The following is a 22,304-nucleotide window of genomic DNA, read 5'->3' on the forward strand; positions in this document are numbered from 1 at the left end:
TATGTTCCTGTAATGAATCTCCCTTCTTGTCACCAGTCTACATAGGTAATTTGCAAGGCTAAAGCTCCATTAACCTGGACTAAGGTTTTACCAATACTGTATTCCTTGTCAGGTCATGTATATATTTATATACTTTAACACCATATTTATCTTCTTATTTCATATTTCCCTGATATCATATGTCAATAGAGGTTAGTATTTTAGCCCTACTCCGGCTGATATGATAACCACTAGCCACATGTGGTTATTTAAATTTAAACTACTTTGGGCCTCCCTGGTAGTGGTGTAGGGGGTTAAGACTCAGTGCTGTCAAGGCAAAGGCCTAGTTTTGATTCCTGGCCAGGGAGCTGACCCACATACGGCTCAGCAGATCTCTCCTATCTCGCCCACTGCTCCCCTCAGCAGTGTATTTCAGCCAATCTGCCTATTCTGCTTCCCACTGTCTCTGTTGAATCTTTCAAAAACTCCCCCACCCCTTGTACATCTGGCCCAGTTCTTTCATGCATAAATAAATAAATCTTTAAAAATAAATTAATTTATATTAAACAAAATTTAAAAATTCAGTTCCTCAGCCATACTAGCATTTGTTCAATCACCATATATATCTAGTGTCTACCACATTGGATGGTGCCAATATAGAATATGTCCATCATCACAGAAATTTCTACAGAACATGACTCTTAGAAGCACCTGGAAGGAAGGCCTGTTAAAATTCTAATTGCTGGGTACAATGCTGAAAGATTCTGATTCAGTAAGTGTGGGTTGTGGCCAGAGAATTTGCATTTCTTTTTTCTTTTTTTTTCTCTGTGGGACCCTCGCCTGAGGCCGGGGAACAAACCTGTGCTGATGAGGCTGCGGGCAACCACGCAGCCCAGTGCTCAACCGCTGTGCCACCAGGGGAGGCCCAGAATTTGCATTTCTGACAAGTTCCCAGGAAGATAATTGTATTGTTATCTAAGTCAGACAATATTGGTGTGGAACTGTGACAGACTTAGAGATGGGAGGATTTAATTTAAATCAAAGCCATAGCAGGAATTCTGTTCTTGGAGTAGGGAGAGAAATTTTTGGGAACGTGTTATAGTAACATTAAGCAACAGCAGAATTCAGGATACCATTCTTTACCTTAATTCATCGACTGCATTTCTTCAAAATAGCTCTCTCTAGAAAGAATTATATAAAAATGTAATTTTCCTTAGTTTGTTACATTACTAACAAAAATAGTCTTCATCTTGATTATACTATCAAATTCAAAAGTAACTGGAGTCAAAATGTGCTTGCGTAGACCTGTCCCTGTGGGTAAATTTGAGGGATAGATGTTTCTAACTGCTTAACCTCTGACCTGTAGACATTTCTCCAAGTACTTGAGTCTATTCCTGGCTGCATCACTGACCAGTAAACAAATAGCCAGGAACCTCTTGACTTGCGTTTTCCTGTTTACGAAACTAATGAAGTGTATCGATTATTGATGTTGCCAATTCACAAAAGCATAGATGGAAGGTGACAGATGGCTGTTTTCTTTGTTTAATAAAAGGTGAAAGTTTAAACTTTATTAGGTTTAGCTCTTTGCCAACAGCAGCATTCATTGTGAGATATAGGTTTAGTTGCTTGTCTTCAGATATGCCTACTGAGGTGACAAACTGATTGTCGTCAACAAATATGACAGAGATGATAACAGGAGGATTATCACAGAGCTTGAGAGAAACAGCACAAATCCTAAAAGACTGCATTTCAACTGGGTGATAAACTGTCATCATACAGAACAAGAGGGCTGCCTTCCTCTAGACAGAGATAGCCTGACTCTGTAAACTCGGTGTTCATTTAACCAGAGAGAAAAAATAGAAAAGGTTTTGTAGTTGAGTGGATTTTTAAAACCTTTCCAGGATAGAGCAGTACCAGGTCATGCAGAAAGAGAGAGAAAAAGAGATTTAAAAGCAGTTCTCATGAAAGGGTTGGCCTCTGACATCACCCTGCCAAGAATGGGCTTCCAAACGCAGTGTTGCATCTGAAGTGTATGTTCCCACTCCTCAGTCAATGTCAGTTTTGGTTAAACTCAGACAATTTACTTTGGACTTTGTTTATTTTTGCCATTTTCAATAAATTCCATCTTCACAAGGGCCCTGGTCTCCTGCCTTAACAAATCTATTCTCCCAGCTCCACCACCGCACCCACCACCCACTGACCCAAAATAGTAAGAAACAGGAAAAAAATGAAATCTGTTTCATGGATTGTTGACTGAGCGATGCATATTTGAGCAGAATGGGGAAGCTGAGGAATACACAAAGGTTACACAGTCATCGTTGTTTATACTGTGTTTATCCATGCCAGCCCGCCACGTCATTCCTGCCTTCTCCCTTATTCTGCGGAAAGTTATCTTATGCTCATTAATTTTATTATAACCTTTTCCTGACTTATTCTAATTTGCTATTTTAAAATGTGGTGTGTTAAGGCTATTCTAACATTGCTAATATTCTTGTGGCTGGCCATTGACCTACAGAGGTGAAATGCAAGGCACCTGAAACCCATGTGTTCATCTGACTGTGAACCCAGCATCACACCTCAGAGCTGTTGATGTGCCTCTGTGTGGCAGAAGAACAAATGCAGAGCCAATCAAAATAGCTACATATTTATGAACTAGAAATTTTTGAGACAGAAATAGACACATCCAAGTTCTTAGGGCTTTAAAGAGGAAAGAAGAGAGTTACATGAAATCTAAACTAGCTTCAGAAAGTAACTTCTCAAAAAGAATGCCTCTTTTTGGTTAATATTTTTAAGGGTGCTGACATGTCTTAAAGAGCCTAACATTTGAGAAACGTGGGGAATTGACCATATAATATAGGAAAGAGCTCACCCAGAAGGAAGCATGGCAGATGGGGAGCTTCTACTGTACCATGTAGAAGGGACAAAAGCAAATACTCACGTGCAATCTGGTTAGAATATGGATGCAGATGTGAAGGGTTTGAGAAAAGATTGTGGGGACCAGACACTAATGGAACTCCACTCTGGGACAACCGGATAGGTAGGTATGTGGGCAGATGGATGGATGGCAGATGGATGGAGAGACACATAGATGCACAAAGAGACAGATAATGATGATAGATAGATAAATGGATAGATGAATCGATAGATAGATAGATAAAGCTATGTAGACAGAGTTATCTAGGCTTAATGATCCAGGTTGTAAATATTGAGTAGCAATAATCATGTCTCCAAAATTCCATACTTATTTTAGGCTACATGTTGCTATTTTAAGAAATCTTTTCTTCCCACTTCTATTTCCTTCAAGATTGTGCTTGATGTCTATTTTATCTGTACTTCATTTGCATATAAATGTGAATAGAGATAAGGAGTGTGCTTAACTGTATTTGTCACAACTCATTCCTCAATTCTGTTTTTTTTTTTTTAATTCCAATAAACAAACACATCCCTTTACAAACTAGATGCCAACAAAGCATGAACTTTTGGATGAACAGGGAAGAAGACAAAAGTCTGCCATTACAACAAAGTCTGGAATTTTACCTTGCTTACAAATTAACAAGGTAGATTGCTAGTTAAAAGCTTGCTGGTTTAGACAAAGGACTTTTTTGCTCTTGGCACAATAAGCAGCAGGAGGATCAGCACAATTGCATGATTCCCTTTGCCCTCAAGAGTCATGAGGGCCACGTGGACAGATGTAGGTGGCATCGGCATACTCAGTGGGTCACACACAAGATGCAACCTGAGTTTAAGGAACACAAATTTTTTACAATAGGCAACTTCCAGAGGAAGACGTTCTCTTCATTACACTGAAGAGTGAGCATCCCTACCCTTCACTCAAGAGAGAGATACCTCTGTATTCTAAAGCTAATTGCTATTCTTGAAGACATAGTTTAGAGAAAAACACCTTCAGGGCCTCTATTTGCAAGAAGCACATAAGACCCCCATGAGAATCATCTCCCCGAGATACCAGATTGTTTACATTGCCTCCCCACTGTCTGCAACTAGCTCCCACTATGTCCCGAGGACATCCTCTCACCCTGTTTCACTCTGTACTATAACTCCTTGCTCACTTATGCGTCTCTCCAATTTGACTACAACTTTATTACGCAGTAAGACTTTATTATCCTCGGGGGCCTCCCCAGTGGTGCAGCGGCTTGAGCGCAGCACTGTGAAGCTATCCGCAGCCTCTGCAGCACTCTTTGATTCCCTGCCCAACAGGGAGATTCCCATATGGCACAGCAGACCTCTCCTGTCTCTCCCGCTACTCCCCTTAGCAGTGTACTTTGGTCCTTCTGCCTGTTCTGCTCCCTGCTCTGTCTTTGGTGGATTTTCTCACCCTCCCACGCCTCTGGCCTGTACCCCGGTGCTTGTATAAGTAAACAAATCTTTAAAAAAAAAGACTTTATTATCCTCCTTGACATCACCAACCCAGCTCAGTACTTAATGTTTTGTGGAACTCAATGAATGTTTCCGGAAAAAATAAATGCAACATTTAGATAGTTCCTTGAAGGCAAGGATTGTATTCTAAACATTTTATATCACAAACTCTTGTAACAGACATGTAGCTCTTATAACAGACATTATTATCATAATAAAATTAAACAATTAGTGATAAACTTTCCAAACAGGCTAACAAATTCCAGCCCTCTAGGCCAAGACTCTCAAGCTAGAGGAAAAAAAAAATATAGACCTCTTAAAGTTGCATTTCATAGCAACATTGCAGTGAAACACAAAATATTTAGAATACAGCTTTTTTTCATCTTTCTGAAACATCTTTTTATATTTTTTACCACTGACTACTTTTCATGGTATCTCAAGTTTTTTCTTTCATCACAAATATTCTTTCTATAAAACCCAGACAGACTCTTCAATTTAACAATGAGCTATTTTCACATCAATTTTTTTTTCTGGAAACACTTCTATTTTCCCACACCAGATAGAGAAATGACTGTTATACTGGCTGTTTAATTCTGCTGTAAGAAAATCAGTAGTGTGGGGCAGTTAGTTAAAAGCAACTGCCTTTGTGCTCAGTGCTTGGGGCCTCAAGAAGGGTGGGGAACCAGGAATCTCACCCCCTCTCTGAGAGACCAGATTTCTCTCTCAGCCCTCAAGGTGGGGTAGAAATGTGAGCTCCCCACCATGCAGTCTCCTGACAGTTTGGGAAGTGTTTGAAGTCAGATTTTGTGTGAGAACTCCTGATTTTATTGCTGACCATTTATTCAAGAAAACCAATAGTGCATAGACTTCTGGAGCCCTTGTTGCCTCTGAAACCTCTGGAATAGTGACAAGGTGAGGACTACCAATTGGGAACTGAAGGCCCAGCTGGGAACAGTAAATAAATGGGAACATTTACATCACATGCAAAGGAAAGCACTTTATCTGGCATAGAAAACATAAACATTCAGGGCTCCCTGGTGGCGCATCGGTTGAGTGCTGAGTGCTGGGTTGCGAAGCTGCCCGCAGCCTCTGCAGCACCAGTTCGATCCCCGGATGCTCCCCGGCCACCGGAGGAGGGTCCCACATGGCGCGCAGACCTCTCCTGCTGCCTGCTGCTCCCCTCAGCAGTGTACTTCGGTCCTTCTGCCTGCTCTGCTCCCCGCTCTGGCTCTGGTGAATTCTCTCACCCTCCCGCGCTTCTGACTGTACCCACTGCTTGTATAAATAAATAAAAATAAATCTTTAAAAAAAATTAAAAAAAAAAAAGAAAACATAAACATCCAACAATTGGACCTAGATCCGTTACACGACCCGATGGACCTAGACTTGCTGCCTCACCTTCTTGTCATTGTGTTCCCAGACTGGTGGGATTCAGCCCCTCACCAGTGAGAACCAGCCCCTCTGCCCAGCAGAGAGGTCCTGCTTCCAGCAATGGCTCCAGAACCACTGGAAACTGGGGCAGCGCAGACCCTGCAGGCAGCAGACTGTAGCTTGACTCCACTTGCCCCAGCTTAGCCTGATCCTCATATGCTCTCCAGTCACTCCCCCACCCACCCTGGTGATCAACCCCACAAAATCACCCCCCAGGTGAATAGCTTGGCTCAGGCTACTTCCTGCCCCACGCCCAATGTTATGATCCACAATAAGCATTCCTCACTCAAACCGCAATATTTGTGGGGATTAACTGGTGAAAGCCAGGCAGAGACCTTTGGAAATCTGTAAAAGATCCTGCCCTAAGGAAGCTTCCTGTCTATGAGCAGCTACAGGTGATCGCCAGGGACACTTTTGCGCTTTTAAGTCCCAGAGTTTTTTATGTACCTATCCTAGAGTCACCTCCTGCCTAAGACTTCCTAAGTCTTTCAGAAAAAGTTTTATGAAAAAGACTTGGCATCATTTCATCTTACAAAGAACAGGCAGGCAGGTACATAAACAAGTGCACCCCACAAACACATTCACCAAGGGCAAACACCCTTGGGGAAAGAAAACCCTGGCCCTCTGGGAGAAGATGACCTAGAAGAAGCAGAGGAAAGTCTTGAGGAAAGCCAGGCCTACCTCACGGCTTGAGTTTTGCAGAGATTTTTCACTCAACAGGTGGGGTGTTGGGTGACATTTCTCAGAATGGTGTTCCAGCTCTGGCACCAAGGTCAGAGAATTCACAACATGTGTGCATGTGGCCTGGTGGTTAAAAAAGGAGCCTTTGAAATCAAACAAATCAGGTTCTTACTCTTTTACTTACAAGCAGAGTGGCTCTGGCTAAGTGACTCCATCTCCCTGTGGCTCAGTTTCCTCATCTATAAAATGGGAGTGATAATAATAATATGTGCCATGTCCCATTTTATAAAAAATGACAAGATAGAACTCACATACCTGGAGCGAAGTCCAAGGCAGAGAAGGAAGAGGGGGTGAGACAGTGTAGACTGCAGCAAAGTGGCAGTCTAATACCCGGGGAAGTGTGGTGGAGACAGGACCGTGGGGCAATTGAGGGCAGCAGACCTGTGTAGATGGGAGTAAAAGCAAACAAAAAGGACCTGGTGGAATGCTTGCTAAGTGAGCTTGAAGCTATTTCCTAGACCCTGGTGATAAATAAAATATGGAGCACAATTTTATTATCCTTGGGCCATACTGTTAGAATAAAACTGACAAAAATCCCTTAAAAGAGTCTAGAAAAACTACAGCCTGAAATGATCACAATGAGTTTATAAAACATGAATTATGATATGGATCCATAATTTCACTGAAATAGGAAAATTATAGCCATTAGGCTACTTGGACTTCTTAAGTATCATTGTACTTTGAGAGACCTTAGAAATTAACTATTGAATGAAAATACAGCGTAGGTTTTTGCTCTAACTTCAAGAATTAATCCCCTTAAATAAGACAGTTGATTACTCTGGGCTTCATGTTTGCCATGTAGAAAATGAGAATTAATATCTACATCTGCCTTTTCTGTGAAAATGATATGTAAGCAAAGATGACATGTGAAGATGAGGCATTTGGCACCTGTAATAAAATTGCAGTAGGTTCCTGGGCCTCCCCGGTGGCGCAGTGGTTGAGCGCTGGGTTGCGAAGCTGCCCACGGCCTCTGCGGCGCCGGTGTGAATCCCGGCTGCTCCCCGGCCACCGGAGGAGGGTCCCACATGGCGCGCAGACCTCTCCTGCCACCCGCTGCTCCCCTCAGCAGTGTGCTTCGGTCCTTCTGCCTGCTCTGCTCCCCGCTCTGGCTCTGGTGAATTCTCTAACCTTCCTGTGCTTCTGACTGTACCCAGTGCATGTATAAACAAACAAAATAAATAAATAAATAAATAAATAAATAAATAAATAAAAACATGCCTCTATTAAAAAAAAATAAATAAAAAAAAAATAAAATTGCAGTAGGAACTCTAGGTTGCATCATTAATTAATAGAACATGATTGATTTTTTTTTAAGATTTATTTATTTATTTATACAAGCACTGGGTACAGTCAGAAGCTCAGGAGGGTGAGAGAATTCACCAGAGCCAGACCAGGGAACAGAACAGGCAGACTGAGGGGAGCTGAGGGGAGAAGCGGGCTGCAGGAGAGGTCTGTCGTGCCATGTAGGACCCTTGCCGGTAGCCAGGGATCAAACCGGCGCTGCAGAGGCTGCGGGCAGCTTTGCAGCCCAGCACTCAACCGCTGCGTCACCCGGGGAGGTCCAGAACATGATTGATTTTATAGATGATGAGCCCACCTACTCCCCACACCCCACCACACGCACTTTTTTTTTTTTTTTGCTGCAAGAGCAATTGTTGCCTCCATTACTGTCAAAAAGAAAACCATAAAACTTCTGTTCCAGTAGGTAGTGACCAGTTCAGAAATAAAGATCTCATTGCACTAGTGTTAATGGTGGAAAGGGAACCATTTCACTTAGATTTTTCAAAAGTTATTAATACACTGTTGTTGTTGTTGTTTGACTCTCAAAATCATGTCTCACTACATACGTACGGAAACATCATTTCTTGGTCCAAAGGATTAAAGGAAGCAGCATCAAGGTTACCCTGATCAATGTTAAATAATTCACTATGAATATATATGTATATATATGTATATATGTGTGTGTATATATATTACCTTCAGGCAAAGAACACGGAATCTAGAATATATAAATATTAAGCAAAAGTAAATCCTTCAGAATGTTTCCATCACTGAGGAGCAAAGCAGACTCCAGGATAGTGATTAAAGGAAGGAAACAGTTTCAATATCTATAAACTCTGAATTTATATTAATGTAGCTACAGAGTTTCTATTTTTAAGATACCAAGTGTTTTGATCATTTGAAAAACCATTTTACACCATCCCATTATTTGAACAAATATAGTACGCAGATTTTCTGAGATGAGCTGAGTATTCTGAAGAAATTTTTCACTATGTTTAGATGTGTTTAGATGATGGATTTAAAGAACTTTTTATTGCATTTGGTTATCAAGAAATAAATAGGTTCTAATGATTTCCCTCTCTCCCTGATTAAAAATAATAATAATGATGAATTGAATACAGCACTTGAAACAGTAAAAACAAACAGGTTAGAAAGACTGAGATTTTCTGAGTCAAAGGTTGATTCAAACATTCCAATGTATCTTAAGCAGGATGAACCAAAATATTCTGTGCCAATACATTATATTAAAACTAAAGACTGGCCTCCCTGGTGGCACAGGCAGTTGAGCACTGCACTGTGAAGCTGTCCACAGCCTCTGCAGCTCAGGTTCGATCCCGGCTGGCCGGCGAGAATCCCACATGTTCAGGTAGACCTCTCCTGTCTCGCCCGCTGCTCTGCTCAGCAGTGTATTTCAGTCAGTCTGCCTGTTCTGTTCCCCACTCTGTCTCTGGTGAATCCTCTCACCCTCCCATGCATCTGGCCTGTACCCCAGTTCTTGTGTAAAAAAATAAATAAAAATCTTAAAAAAATAAAAATAAAGACTAAGAGAAGAACTTAAAAGGGAGTCAAAGTGAAAACTGAAATAACCTAAAAAAGATGTGGTAAAACAGGACAAAAGGGTGCTGGAGGACAATGGAATTATTTACCTTATCATCCCATAGGACAGCTTATCGACCCAATATTTGGATTACAATGCACTGGTGATCCTTACTAGATGTTCTAGTGAGATATCTGCTATAGCTCTGGGCAGAATAATGAGATCATCACAGGTATACTCTTGGCCTTCTTAGGAAATATTCACTATGGGACATCAGCTAAGATTATGTCTTCTAAATACAGGTACCTCAGAAAATTGGTGATCATTCCTTTGGGGGATTTTTCCTGAGAAGCACCCATTTTGGTGCTACCAGCAGCTGAAATCATTGACTGAGACGTCCTTGTAATACCAGCACATTCAGATTTCTTAAAACAGCCTCCTGAGATTTTTGTTACCATTTTTCCCAACAGTTATGTAAATCTTTAATACTTTAACTCTTATAGAATTGCCTGGAATGGCTTATATTTTTTCAATTCAAACCATGATAGAAGCAATCATCTATTTCTTTAAACAGGCTCTGAAGTTTGTATCAAAAAGAAAATAATATGCTATCTATGAGACACATAGATTTTCAAATAATGTTAAAATATTAATAGCATAATAGATGGAATTTAGAACAAAAGATATTAAATTACACACAAAAAAGACACAGTGATAGTAACTTTCCAGTGCAAAAAAACCTAGTACTTTAAAATATCTATGTACCAAGTAACATAGCTGTTTTCTTCTAAGTCATAGCTCTGATTATAACACTTCCTTGCCCAAAAACCTTCAATTCCTCTTGCCCAAGGAATTAGGTACTAATGGCTTAAGAGTGTCATTTGACTCTCACAATATTTTCTCAGAAATCTGTTTCTTTGTCTAATATCCCACAGTCTTATTACATTAACCCATGGCTACAAAGTGAACATTCTGATGAGCTCTCAAATGTATGTCTGCGAGTCTGACACATGAGCATCATCTGGGAGCTTATTAAAAGAACAGATTCTTGTTCACTGATACCTTCCTCAATTCAGTAAGTATAGGCATCTGCCTTTTGAACAAGCAACTGAGGTGAACCTGGAGGTCTCATTATTCCTCTCACTGGCTTCTTCCCCAGGTGTGTCCTGGCCCATCTGTTAGATTCTGAGGGCTCAGCTCAGATTCCCCACTTCCCCACAATTCTTTGATTACCTCTTTCACACAAGACCCCCATATCAAGACTCCTTTGTCCTTTATTTAGGGCCTTAGTTTTCTCCCTGCTAATTAAGTTTCCTGAGAACAGAATCTTTCTTCTCATTTTTATATTCTCTGTAATGTTTAATAGAGGGACTTCTTCAAGTAAAGTATTCCTCAATATCTTTGGAATTGGATACCAAAAAAAATGGGTTTGATAAAGAGCATGACAGGGTTAAAGAGGGTGGTTGAGATGGGGTCATAAGGAAATAAATTCTTAGAGGGGGCGATGGACATGAAATTTGGCAGCCTAGGGATTCTCTTAAAACTTTGATCTATAGTCCAGGAAACTGGGATACATGCACACATGTAATTATAAAGAAAATAATTTTAACCATGTATAATAGTCTACGTAAAAGGAAAGAAATATATCTGTAGGGTAAGGTAAAAAGGATCATGCTTTTCTGCCCTCCCGCCATTAGGATGGATGACGGATCCCTGTGGTCCTGAATGCATGCCTGATGGCGGGCACCTGGAGTAGGGTGTGAGCATAGGTAGATGGGATTCACCTGGGCTAAGAGTGGGCTTTTTAAGGGTGGTGTCACGGGGACGCCAGCAGAAACAGTATCACGAGAGAGCAGAGCAGCAGAGACCGCCAGAGCTGGGAGGCTGATAGCCTCTGCCAACTGTGTACCTGGTAAATCCCAATAAAAGCCTGCAGAAGACACTGAGAGCTCCAGGACTCTCTCCTCCTTCACTCTGCATAGAATCCTAGAGAACCTGCTCCATGTCCCTTCCTGCCACTACAACATCACACTTCAAAAGTGGTTATGTCTGGGAAAATTGGGGGGAGTATTTTTATATTCATGATTTGTGTATACTTTTTCCCCTATGTTTTCTTCAATAAAAAACATATTATTTTTATAGTTATATAAGAAGTGGCTTTTTTTAATATTAATCATCGATATATTTCAGTTTTGCCCCAAAGTTACTCTTTCAATTGGGAAAGGATTACCTGCAGTTTTAACAGTAAACCAGTAAACATTTACTAAATAGTGTCAGTCACCAGCACTTTTCTAGAGCCTGAGAATATCAAAATGGAAAATACATGGTCCCAGTTCACACAGAACTAACTTACTGGTAGGGGAGCAGATACATGAAGAGAGGAATTCAATATTATGTGAGAAATGCACAGTGCAGGAATCACCTGCATGTGTTACGTGCCCCTGTCCCTCCTGGTGGTGTCTTCAGGACAGAAGGAAATGAGTGGTTTCAAGGACAAATAGTAGTTATTGAGCCCTCGAAATAAAGGCATAAGAATTCCTGGTAAAGGAAGGAGCCCAAAACAGGAAGCCTTCTGGGAATTCTTCTGAAGTGTTTCAGGGAGGGTGTCGTGAGCGGTGAAGCAAGCGGTGTCAGTCATGGGAAGGAGGCCGAAAACCATTTTCTCTATTCTGTTTCAGAATCTCATTGCGCTGTGTGCAGTAGTTGGCATTAAAAACCACACGGAACATTTACACTACAAGGCCCCTGAGTAAAACTTTGGTTATGTAATGTCACACAGAGGAGAAATCAAGATTGTTTCTGGGTCTGGTGAATAATCAGGATCACCAGAAACTTCTTAAAAACAGATTTTCTGTGCATCTAAGATAGAAATTTAATATTATCAGTGAATTCTAATAATAAATCCTGTTTGGGAACTACTATTCTAGATTCACTGTTCCCAACCCTTTCTGCCATTAGTGTCACCTGGAGAACCTCCTGGGTCTGTAGATGTCCAGGCAGATCCACCCCCATTGGTTAGGTTTCACTGAGCTGAAGTGAGGCCCAAGCACTCACATTTAACAAAATATCCTTGTGGCAGTGAAATGTCAGTGTGGGGGTGAAAGAATTAACAAGAGGCAGAGTGGAGACTAGAAAAAGCTGATTTATGGAAATACCCTGTAAGAGAGTAGGGGTGAGATGGGAGAGGTCTGCAGGAGGGAGAGTTTGAGGCGACCTCTTTTAATCTGTTATCTGCTGGAATATATGGTTTAGGGCATTCACCTTTGACACAGAATGTGTCCTGGCCCAGCTTGGCATTCAGGGTCAAGGTGAACAGTCTTAAGGCCCGGTTCCCATAGCAACCTCATCTATTCAAAGATTCCAAATTCCTCTGCTAGGCAAAAAGGGGGCGTTAGTTTTTAACTTTATTACATGATACCCCCAGCAGTCCCCAGCTAACATTAGTGTAGAGCCAGGGGTAAGGACTACTGTTGAGCCTAATCTATAGTATTACACCAAATAAGATAAACTAGAAGAAAGAAGGATTTATAAGAAATCAATGGGTAATAGGCAGTATGGCTTACTGGGCATGTTAGGGGGCACTTCAAGACCCCCAAACATGCATGCTCTACATAGTTTCTGCCATCCACCATATAAAGACACAACATAATGTTATTGTGTAAGACCTTCAATAGAAAAGAACTTCAGAAGAATTAGTGAGCAATAGAGAGAAGAGAGAAAATATAGTTAAAATAGTTTCCCAATGAAACACACAAAGTTACCCATCCCCTTATGGGTAAATGCCCAGCCAAATAGTGTTAGGGGGAAAAGGATGTCCCAAAGCAAATTCCATATAGGCTTTGTGGACTCCACCCCCACCCCAGGTCAAAGCCAAAGACACAGGGAACTCCAAATCCCATCACCACCAAAGGAAAGGTGGCTGGGACCTGAGGGTGGGGTTAAGCAGCCAGGTGGATACAAAAGGCAGACACGTGGGCTTTGGGGATCCCCCATTTTGGCTCTCCACCAGCTCGCAGCATCCGGCCAGCTCTGAGAGTGACTTTGGGTTTCCAGGTCGTCGGATCGGGTAGGACGCATTAAAGACTTTATTTCCCTATTTTCTCCCTGAGTTGTACATTTTCCTTATTCCTTTTTCTCTTGTAAATAAACCTTTTATTAACCCTTTTGCGTGTGTCTGTAGTAGAGTATTCCTAAGTCCCTTTAAAGCGCGCGGGTGAGGACCCACAGCCAGGAACCCGTTTAATATCAGGGTTGCTCTATAACAATAGGATTAGGCCAAAGCAGGGCTACTGAGACCCCAAGTTTTGCCCCAAGTCTAAGGTAGCTTCTGGTGGGGTCCCCTAAGAAAGGGGTGAAAGGGGTCAAAAGGGGTCAGGCAAGTCTAGAAGGACAAGAACAGAATCAAAATACAAAACAAGATAAAGGCAGGCATTATCAGCCTCCCCACGGGTCTCTCACCCACATCTCTGTCTCTTTCAAGTGACTACTTTCATGTCCCCAGGTCCCTGGTGCAAGTCCAAGGCTGAGAAGCTAGCACAGCTTCTTACATGTCTGTCTGCAACACATGCCTTCTCAAGTCTTTTCTCCTTCAAATCTCCTCTCTCCAATACTTTTTAGCTTCCCCTGGATCCTCAGCTCCACCCTTCATTAGGAGGGGCAGGGAACAGGAAATCTCCTCTTTTCAGATTATACTAGTACAATTTGGCAGAGAATGGGGGTTGTGTCTGCATTTTCAGGTCAATATCCTAAGACAGTGCTACCTTAACCCTTTGAAAATTGGGAACAGATTTACCTTCAAAGTTTTTTTCAGATTTTGATATTTTGACTTGTTTGAAAGACTTTGAACGTTTGCAACTTTCTTCTTCGGGTAGTTTGCTGGCGTCACCCGTTTATCTTCCGTGTCCCAGTTCTCACTGGGACCTGCCGCTTTTCCTCCCTATTAACTTTTTTTTAATGGGAGATCTTACTGGCAGCGTCTCCTCGCCGCCATGTTCAAGACTTTGAACGTTTGCAAAGAAGAAAATGCATTGACATCATTATCATATCAATTAAAAAATAGTGTGTAAAGTAAAGCCTTTAAATAATTGTCCTTTACAGAAACCCTTAATACAGTTAAAGGTATTGCTAAACTGTATTAAACCCATGACATCCAAAAGCCAACTTGTCGATATTACAATACAGGCACTTGTATTCAATTTCCTGAGAGAAAAAACTAATTCAAGAGGTTTTTAGACTTAGAACAACCCAGAAAGTTTGGACTAATCTTTCCCCAGTTTTACTAGATGGTTCCAAGCATTACTTAATGAAAGCTGCCTTAAAATGTGGTCCCCAGGAACACCCTGAGGCACTTTTCTTGTGACAAGTCCCCGGAAGCTTTTATTTTAATGGAGATCCTGAGCAAACACAGTGGGTCAGAAGCTTGCTGCAGGGGTTCCCTCCATAGAGCCAGTCTGAGTTATTTCAAAAGAGAAAAATTAGATCACAGTTTGCCAAAGGCCAAATACTACTTGTCAAGTCTTATTGTCAGCACAGAAAGGAGTCACATTTTTTAAATTTTCCTCTATAATTGAAACCTTTGTCTTTCAACTTAAGACAAGATATTTCTGGCTATGATGATGATAAGTCTGTGGAATAGCTTTTTTACACAAAAGTAAGTGTCTTCAAATTTTTATCAGTGCCTATTACACAGTTTGATTTGGATACTGGGGACTGAGAAATTAGTTTTTTGATATAGTTACACAGAAAGTACGTGTCACACTGTAGCATGTTCCCAACACCTTCTTTTATTAAAAAGTTTTGCTATGTAATTAGTATTTTATATATTCATTTCAGAAAACAATAGCACATAGAAATAAGCAAAAAGATATGTATTACCTGTGGGAACACGACTTTGCTGTGCTGGCTAAGATTTGATATATACCATTTTAGCATAAAATTGTCTAGCTCTTATCTATGCAAATACATTCATGTAAGTTTACATTCAAAAATTAAAAATAAGACATGCAATGCATATATTAGCATTTTAGCAGTATATTTGAATCATCTTTTTGTTACAAGGCAACCCCAATGTGAAATGAGTTGGCCTGATTATGGGTCCTCATTGGAGAGCTTAACGGGAACTTATAATGAGACTCAACTGCAGGACCACACAAAAAAATGTTAATAATGGGCTTATTTACAAAAAGGGGAAATAATCTAGGGAGAAAAAGAGATAAATTGGTGAATGAGTCCTACCAGTTCCGCTCAGCTAGGACTCCAGTAGCACGCTGAAGGCTGGTGAAAAACCACCTCCCAAGGCCCACGTGTCTCTGGTTATTTACCTACCAAGCCTGGCTGCTTAACTCTACCCTTAGTTCCCAGCAACCCTCCCTTTGGTGGTGATGATGGAGGATAAGAATAGAAAAGTTAGAACTGAGGTGCCACAAGACCATAAACCTGGTTCACACAATGCTGGCAGCTGGAGGTGGGGATAGAAGGGATTAACATAGTCCTTAAACCAGCTATAGGAACTGAAAATCCTTAGGCACCAAGGGACACACCCAAGCAAAGTGTCAGATGCTGTTAGCATCATAGGCGCAGACAGGAGGTAAAAATATGGAGACTGAGGGCCATTGTAGATTCTAGGTCCCTTTCAAATACTACATAGCTATCCAAAATCAACAGCCAGCAGGCCACTCCACAAAGCAATGAGCCCCTCCCAAAGAGAAGACTACATCAGGGCAGTCTCTGCACTGGCTGGGGGCAGCAGTCCTTTTGCCCACCTGTGCCTATGCAGGTGCTGCTTTTCATCAACTCTCTGCCTCCTCAGAGCAGCAGCCTCCTGCCTGCCCATGACCTGTGACCTGCACCATGCTGGGGGCTTCTGTTCATTGACCTCCCTCAGCAGAGGCAGCTCTCCTCAAGGCCACCTGCATGCAACCATGAAGGCCTTTCTCTTAACAAACTTGTCTCTTTCAGGGCAGCTCTTTCTGCCCACGTGTGTCTAAGCAAGCATCCTTAATCTTGTTTCCCTTTTCTTAATAAACCTGTTCTTTTGAATATAGCTAATGTCTCTGTGTCATGGAGAAACTTGCCTGGGAAACTCGTCTGATGCTGCTGAAAGAGGAGCTCTGGTGAAACTTTCCCAGAGTTAACCCAGGGACCCCAGTTTCCAAACCCAACATTTCCAAAAATGACATCAGTTAAAGAAAAGAGTCGATTAGTGTTAACAAGTTTAAACTATTCTTAGAATATATAATTGGTCACTGATTTTCTAGAAAGAATGCAAAAGGAGCTGATTGTATCCTCCAGCTGCAAGTCCATATCATCAGTTCTGGTGATCCAGATGAATTCTCAAATAATTGCAGGCTTGATAGTGTCTTAGAACAATTACTTTTGGCCTAGTCCAAAAGTCATTGATCCATTACCTGGGCAGGTAATGCAATTTCCTATAATGGTTCCCCAACTCCATTTTTAAAATGGCTTCCCAGATGTCAACTTTTCACACTTCAAACAACAAAGTTTATGTCTTGTCATGTGAGTTATACATGGGCTCTGTTCCCTTTCAACTTTAGCTGGACTCAAGCTGACAACACAACCACCAGTAGTTTTCTACTGGCTATGAGAGAGCCAAAGAGAGCTCACCTGGATGCCGAATGGGTGACAAATGTCCTGTTCCTCACAGCTGATTAGCCAGAACTTGTAACATGATCCCTCACAAACACAAGGGGCAAAGAAGTACAATCCTGCCATGTTTTCAAGACCTCAAGATTTAGTTGCATTAGATTGTTAAAAAGTAACTTCAAATTGAATAAGTGAAAAACACTGACAGCATTTATAGCAGACACCTTGTAAGAGAAAACTCGAGAAAAAAAAACAAAGGAGCCAACAAAAATATGAGCTTGCTTAGAACTTGGTCCAAGGAAATCCACATCTGAGCGACTGAGTCAATATCATAACTACCATGATGGGGCTGAGAGAGGTGGACCTGGCAGTGCTGACTGGGGAGGAAATACTGAGCTGCCTTAGCTATCGGTGGCCAACACAACACCTATAAAATTCTTTTTTCCTATACACTTAAATTCTCTCATTGTCCCATTTTTTTAGAAACTGTTATCACTACAGAAAATGACTTAATTTATTAATCACAGCCTGAGCTTTGTTTCATGAGTATTAAATCAGCCCTCAACCTCTGGGTGTGTAATTTTCAATTTTTTGATTACATTACAGCAATAAAATACTCTTCCTTTAGGGTTTTAATTTAGCCTATTTTCCTTCTTCGTTAAGAAGTCTATTTCAGAGAGAATGATTAAAAAATTAATAATATTTATCAAAATGAGCTGCATTTTGGGCATACTGAGACATAGCTATCTCATATTGTTGAGTTTAAGACTTAGTTCTCTTTCATGGTCAGTATATTTATTGAAAGTTATATATTGTCCTATAAAATATTTTTTATTTTAACTTTTTAACTTTATTAATTTTCAAATGTTCCTGTGTAAAAGTTTTGGGTTTTTACACATATTTTATTGTCAACTTTCTATCTCAGTATCAAATATTTTTATTAAAAGTAAAATCAATAGAATAAATTCAAAGTTGGGTCTTTCTCATAATCCATATTATTTTGTTTGAGATAAAATTGGTTTACATCACTGTATGTGATTCAGGAAAATAGGTTCACACTTTCTCAGATAAATTATCACCACACCCACCCACCACCAAAGCACCCCTGTCCCTTTATCACGCCCCTTTATCATACACCACTGGGTTTCCTCCTCACTTTGTTCCAATTCTGCAGTATATTTCCAGGGTTTATTTTACTTTACTTTTGTCAGTTCCTTTGTTTTGTTTCTCTTTATTCCTTAAATATGTGAAATTATCTGGTATTTGTCACTTCCTCTGGCTAATTTCATAAGAATAACTCCCCTCAATTCCACCTATGATGTAGCAAATGCAAAAGTTCTTTTTATTTTTTATAGCTGTGTAGTATTTCATCATTTACATGTATCACATCTTCTTTATCCAGTGATCTGGCATTGGACACTTAGGTTATTTCCATTTTGGTCATAATAAGGGTTTCTCTTTTTCCACACTTGCCACAATTAGTAGTTCTGGCTTTTTTTGATCTGTGGACAATTCTCACAGCCGTAAGATGGTATCTCATTGTGGTTTTGACTTACATTTTCCCATCATAAATGATGTTGAACACTTTTGTGTACCTACAGGACATCTGTGTGTCTTCTCTGGAGAAGTGTCTGTAAATAGACACTTCTCTGCCTAATTTTTGATTGGATCCTTTGTTGTCATTTCATTGAGTTGTGTGAGTTCTTTGCAGATTTTGGATATCAGCTGCTTGTTGAATGTATGATGTGCAAATATTTTCTCTCATTCAATAGATATCTATTTGTTTTAATTCATCATTCAGATTTTTTAACATGTCTTTTGTGGACATGAATATGTAGAAACCCTATTTACATGAGGTCTGGAGACTAGAAAGAGCATGTTCACTGTGTGCCATGAAGCAAACTACAAAACCTGACATAACTTGCATTTGTCACAAGTCATGACTACTGTGTCCCCCCAGCCAAACTTGGAGTCAAGAAAGTGCAGGTGAGCCTCATTATGAATGGATCCTCCAATCTGCCATCTCTTCTGTTATTTTTTATTTCAGGATAAATCCATTTTGTTGTTGGAATAATTGATTGCTTTTGTTTGAGTTCAGTAATAGTATATATATGTATACATATAATTTATTGATTGTGATTGTGAAAGACAATTCAAAAACATTTTTGAATTTTTCAAAACATTGTGGTTTTGACTTACATTTTCCCATCATAAGTGATGGGAAATTCAAAATTTTGAATTGTTCAAAAACACAAAATGTTTTAAAAGAACAAAAGTATTATTCATGATTCAATTAACCAGAAAAAATGAAGTTAATATTTGGCTTATATATTCCAGCATTTAAAGTTTTTTAGATAGGGGCCTCCCTGGTGTTGCAAGGTGTTGAGCACTGCACTATGAAGCAATCCATAGCCTCTGCAGCACGAGTTCAATCCCCAGCTGGCCAGGAAGCAACTCATATGGTGCAGCAGACCTCTCCTGACTCACCCGCTGCTCCCCTCAGCAGTGTGTTTCAGTCAGTCTGCCTGTTCTGCTCCCTGCTCAGTCTCTGGTGAATCCTCTCACCCCCATTCCCCCTGGCCCCCTCCCTGCATCTCTGGCCTGTGTCCCAGCTCTTGTATGCATAAATAAATAAATATTTAAAAAAAATAAGTTTTTTAGATAATATCACATTATAGATTATATCATTTTATACTTAATCAATAAAATCTTTCATTTCTATAAACATTTCTCATATCATAAAAAGTTTTATAAATATAATCTTTATTGTGGAATGATATTCCATTATATGACTTGACAAATTAATTTCCCTAGTATTGAGTATTTTAGATACTTTTAGATTCAAATTAGAATTAAATCCTTTAAAATTAATATTTCATGCATACATCTTTGAATATTGTTCTTATTATTTTCTTATAAAGTTGTTAAATGTATGAAACAGAGGGTATATATATTCTAGGGTTTCTGATGCTGTTTCAGAAATTAGCTTCTAAAGAGACTGCTACATGAATACTGCTAAACTAATACATGAGAGTGTCTATTTTACTCTATCTGGACACCACTGAATACTGCTTTTTTAATTATGCAAATGAGACTATTAAATAATGAAATAGTTTCAATTTCCATTTACTTGATTACTAGTTAGATTTCCATATGCTTTTAAGCAATTTGTATTTAATCTTTTATGAATTGCTTGTATACTTTGTCCATTAGCAACTGAACACTAAGATCTAGTGTTTTCCATTAGGAATGTACGAGTGCTTTCCATCTGAATAATGCTAACCAGGTATCATAACAGTAGTAAAAATCCATTCCTACATTGTTGAGTCTCATTTTTGTTTTAAAAACATTTTCAAAGCACTGATCCTGCCCAGTGGAAAGATGACTACTAGCTAATCAACTACAGGTTTTTATAGGATAGTATGCGTTGACCAAGTAGGATTTGTATCAAGATGTTGAGGATTGTCTCACACTGAAAAATCAAGCAATATTTATCAGAATAAAGGAGCAAAAGATATCATCATAAACACAAAAAAACTGCCTTGAACAAAAACCGATATCCATTTCATGTTAAAATCTCTCAGGTAACTCAAAAGTGAAGAGAATTTTCCCAATCTGATCAAGGGCATCTATCAAAAATTTTAGGTGAACTTATACCTACATCTATCAAAAAGCTATAGGTGAAAATTAAATGTTTTCCCTTAGGAACAAGACAATGATGTCCATACTCAACACTTCTCAGCATTTACCAGATGTTTTATGATTTTAAAGTAGAAAACACCATGAAATTAACCAAAATATACTTTATAATAATTAATACAAAAAAGATTTTCAACCTCATATCTTGATAAGGAAATGGAAAAACTGAAATTCTCATATATTGTTGGTAGCAATGTAAAATAACACAGCTTATTGGAAAATTCTTGGACAGTTCATAAAAATTAGACTTACCCCATGATTCAACACTTACTCCCATGTTCTCATTAAAAGGAAACAAAAGCAAGTCCAGTAAAGATTTGTAAATAAATGCTCATAGCAGCCTTATTTACACTAGCAAAAAAAGCTTAAATGCCCCTCTAAAGGAGGTTGGATGAGCAAGTTGTGGTACATTCCTATAGTCCAGTGCTTCCCAACAATGATAAGGAATGAGAACTACTAATAGAGCAACATGGATGATTTTCAAAATCTTTTTTTTAAGATTTATTTATTTATTTATACAAGCACTGGGTACAGTCAGAAGCATGGGAGGGTAAGAGAATTCACCAGAGCCAGAGCAGGGAACAGAGCAGGCAGAAGGACCGAAGTACACTGCTGAGGGGAGCAGTGGGCATGGCAGGAGAGGTCTGCACGTCATGTGGGACCCTTGCCGATGGCCGGGAATTGAACCTGCACTGCAGAGGCTGTGGACAGCTTTGCAGCCCAGTGCTCAACTGCTGCGCCACCAGGGGAGGCCCTCAAAACAATTTTTTTATGGAACAATTTTAAAACATGATTTTCAATGAAAATATATTCAAAATCATTGCTTTTGAACAAAAAAGGCAGACACAAAACATTTTATGTATAATGCCTAAGAAAAAGCAAAACTTATCTATGGAGATGGAAGTCAAAAGTGAATGGCTAATTTCAGGTAGACTCGACTGAAAAATGGAATATGGTAAATTCTGGGGTAATTGCAACATTCTGTTATCTTGGGTTTTTTTTTTTTTTTTTAAAGATTTATTTATTTATTTATTTATACAAGCACTGGGTATAGTTAGAAGCACGGGAGAGTGAGAGAATTTACCAGAGCCAGAGCAGAGAACAAAACAGGCAGACTGATGAAATACACTGCTGAGGGGAGCAGCGGGCATGGCAGGAGAGGTCTGCACGCCATGTGGGACCCTCACCAGTGGCCGGGGATCAAACTGGTACTGCAGAGGCTTCGGGCAGCTTAGCAGCCCAGCACTCAACCGCTGTGCCACTGGGGAGGCCCTGTTATCTTGCTTTGGTTTGCTGATTGCACAGGTATACACTTACCAAAACTCATTAACCGAACACTTAAAATTATTTGCATTTCACATCCCAATAAACTTGCATCCCAATAAAACTTAGATCCCAATAAAACTTACATCCCAACAAAAACATCTTAAGAAATTTTAAATCCATTATACAGAAATTGTTATTGTAAACATTAAATTCATCTGCTGACATCTACATTTATTAGACTTTCCTCAATACTTTATGTTCCACTGAATCATATTTCTTGGAATTAGGCCCAAATAAATAGTATTATTAGTTCAAAAAAGTGCATCATGATAGAGTGTATTTGGATGTAAAAAATATTAAAAGACATTTTCCTTCATTTGCAAAATAATTTATA

The sequence above is a fragment of the Talpa occidentalis genome, unplaced genomic scaffold (genome assembly GCF_014898055.3).
Source record: "Talpa occidentalis isolate TD23 unplaced genomic scaffold, MPIMG_talOcc4v2.1 talOcc4.2, whole genome shotgun sequence".
Taxonomy (NCBI): domain Eukaryota; kingdom Metazoa; phylum Chordata; class Mammalia; order Eulipotyphla; family Talpidae; genus Talpa; species Talpa occidentalis.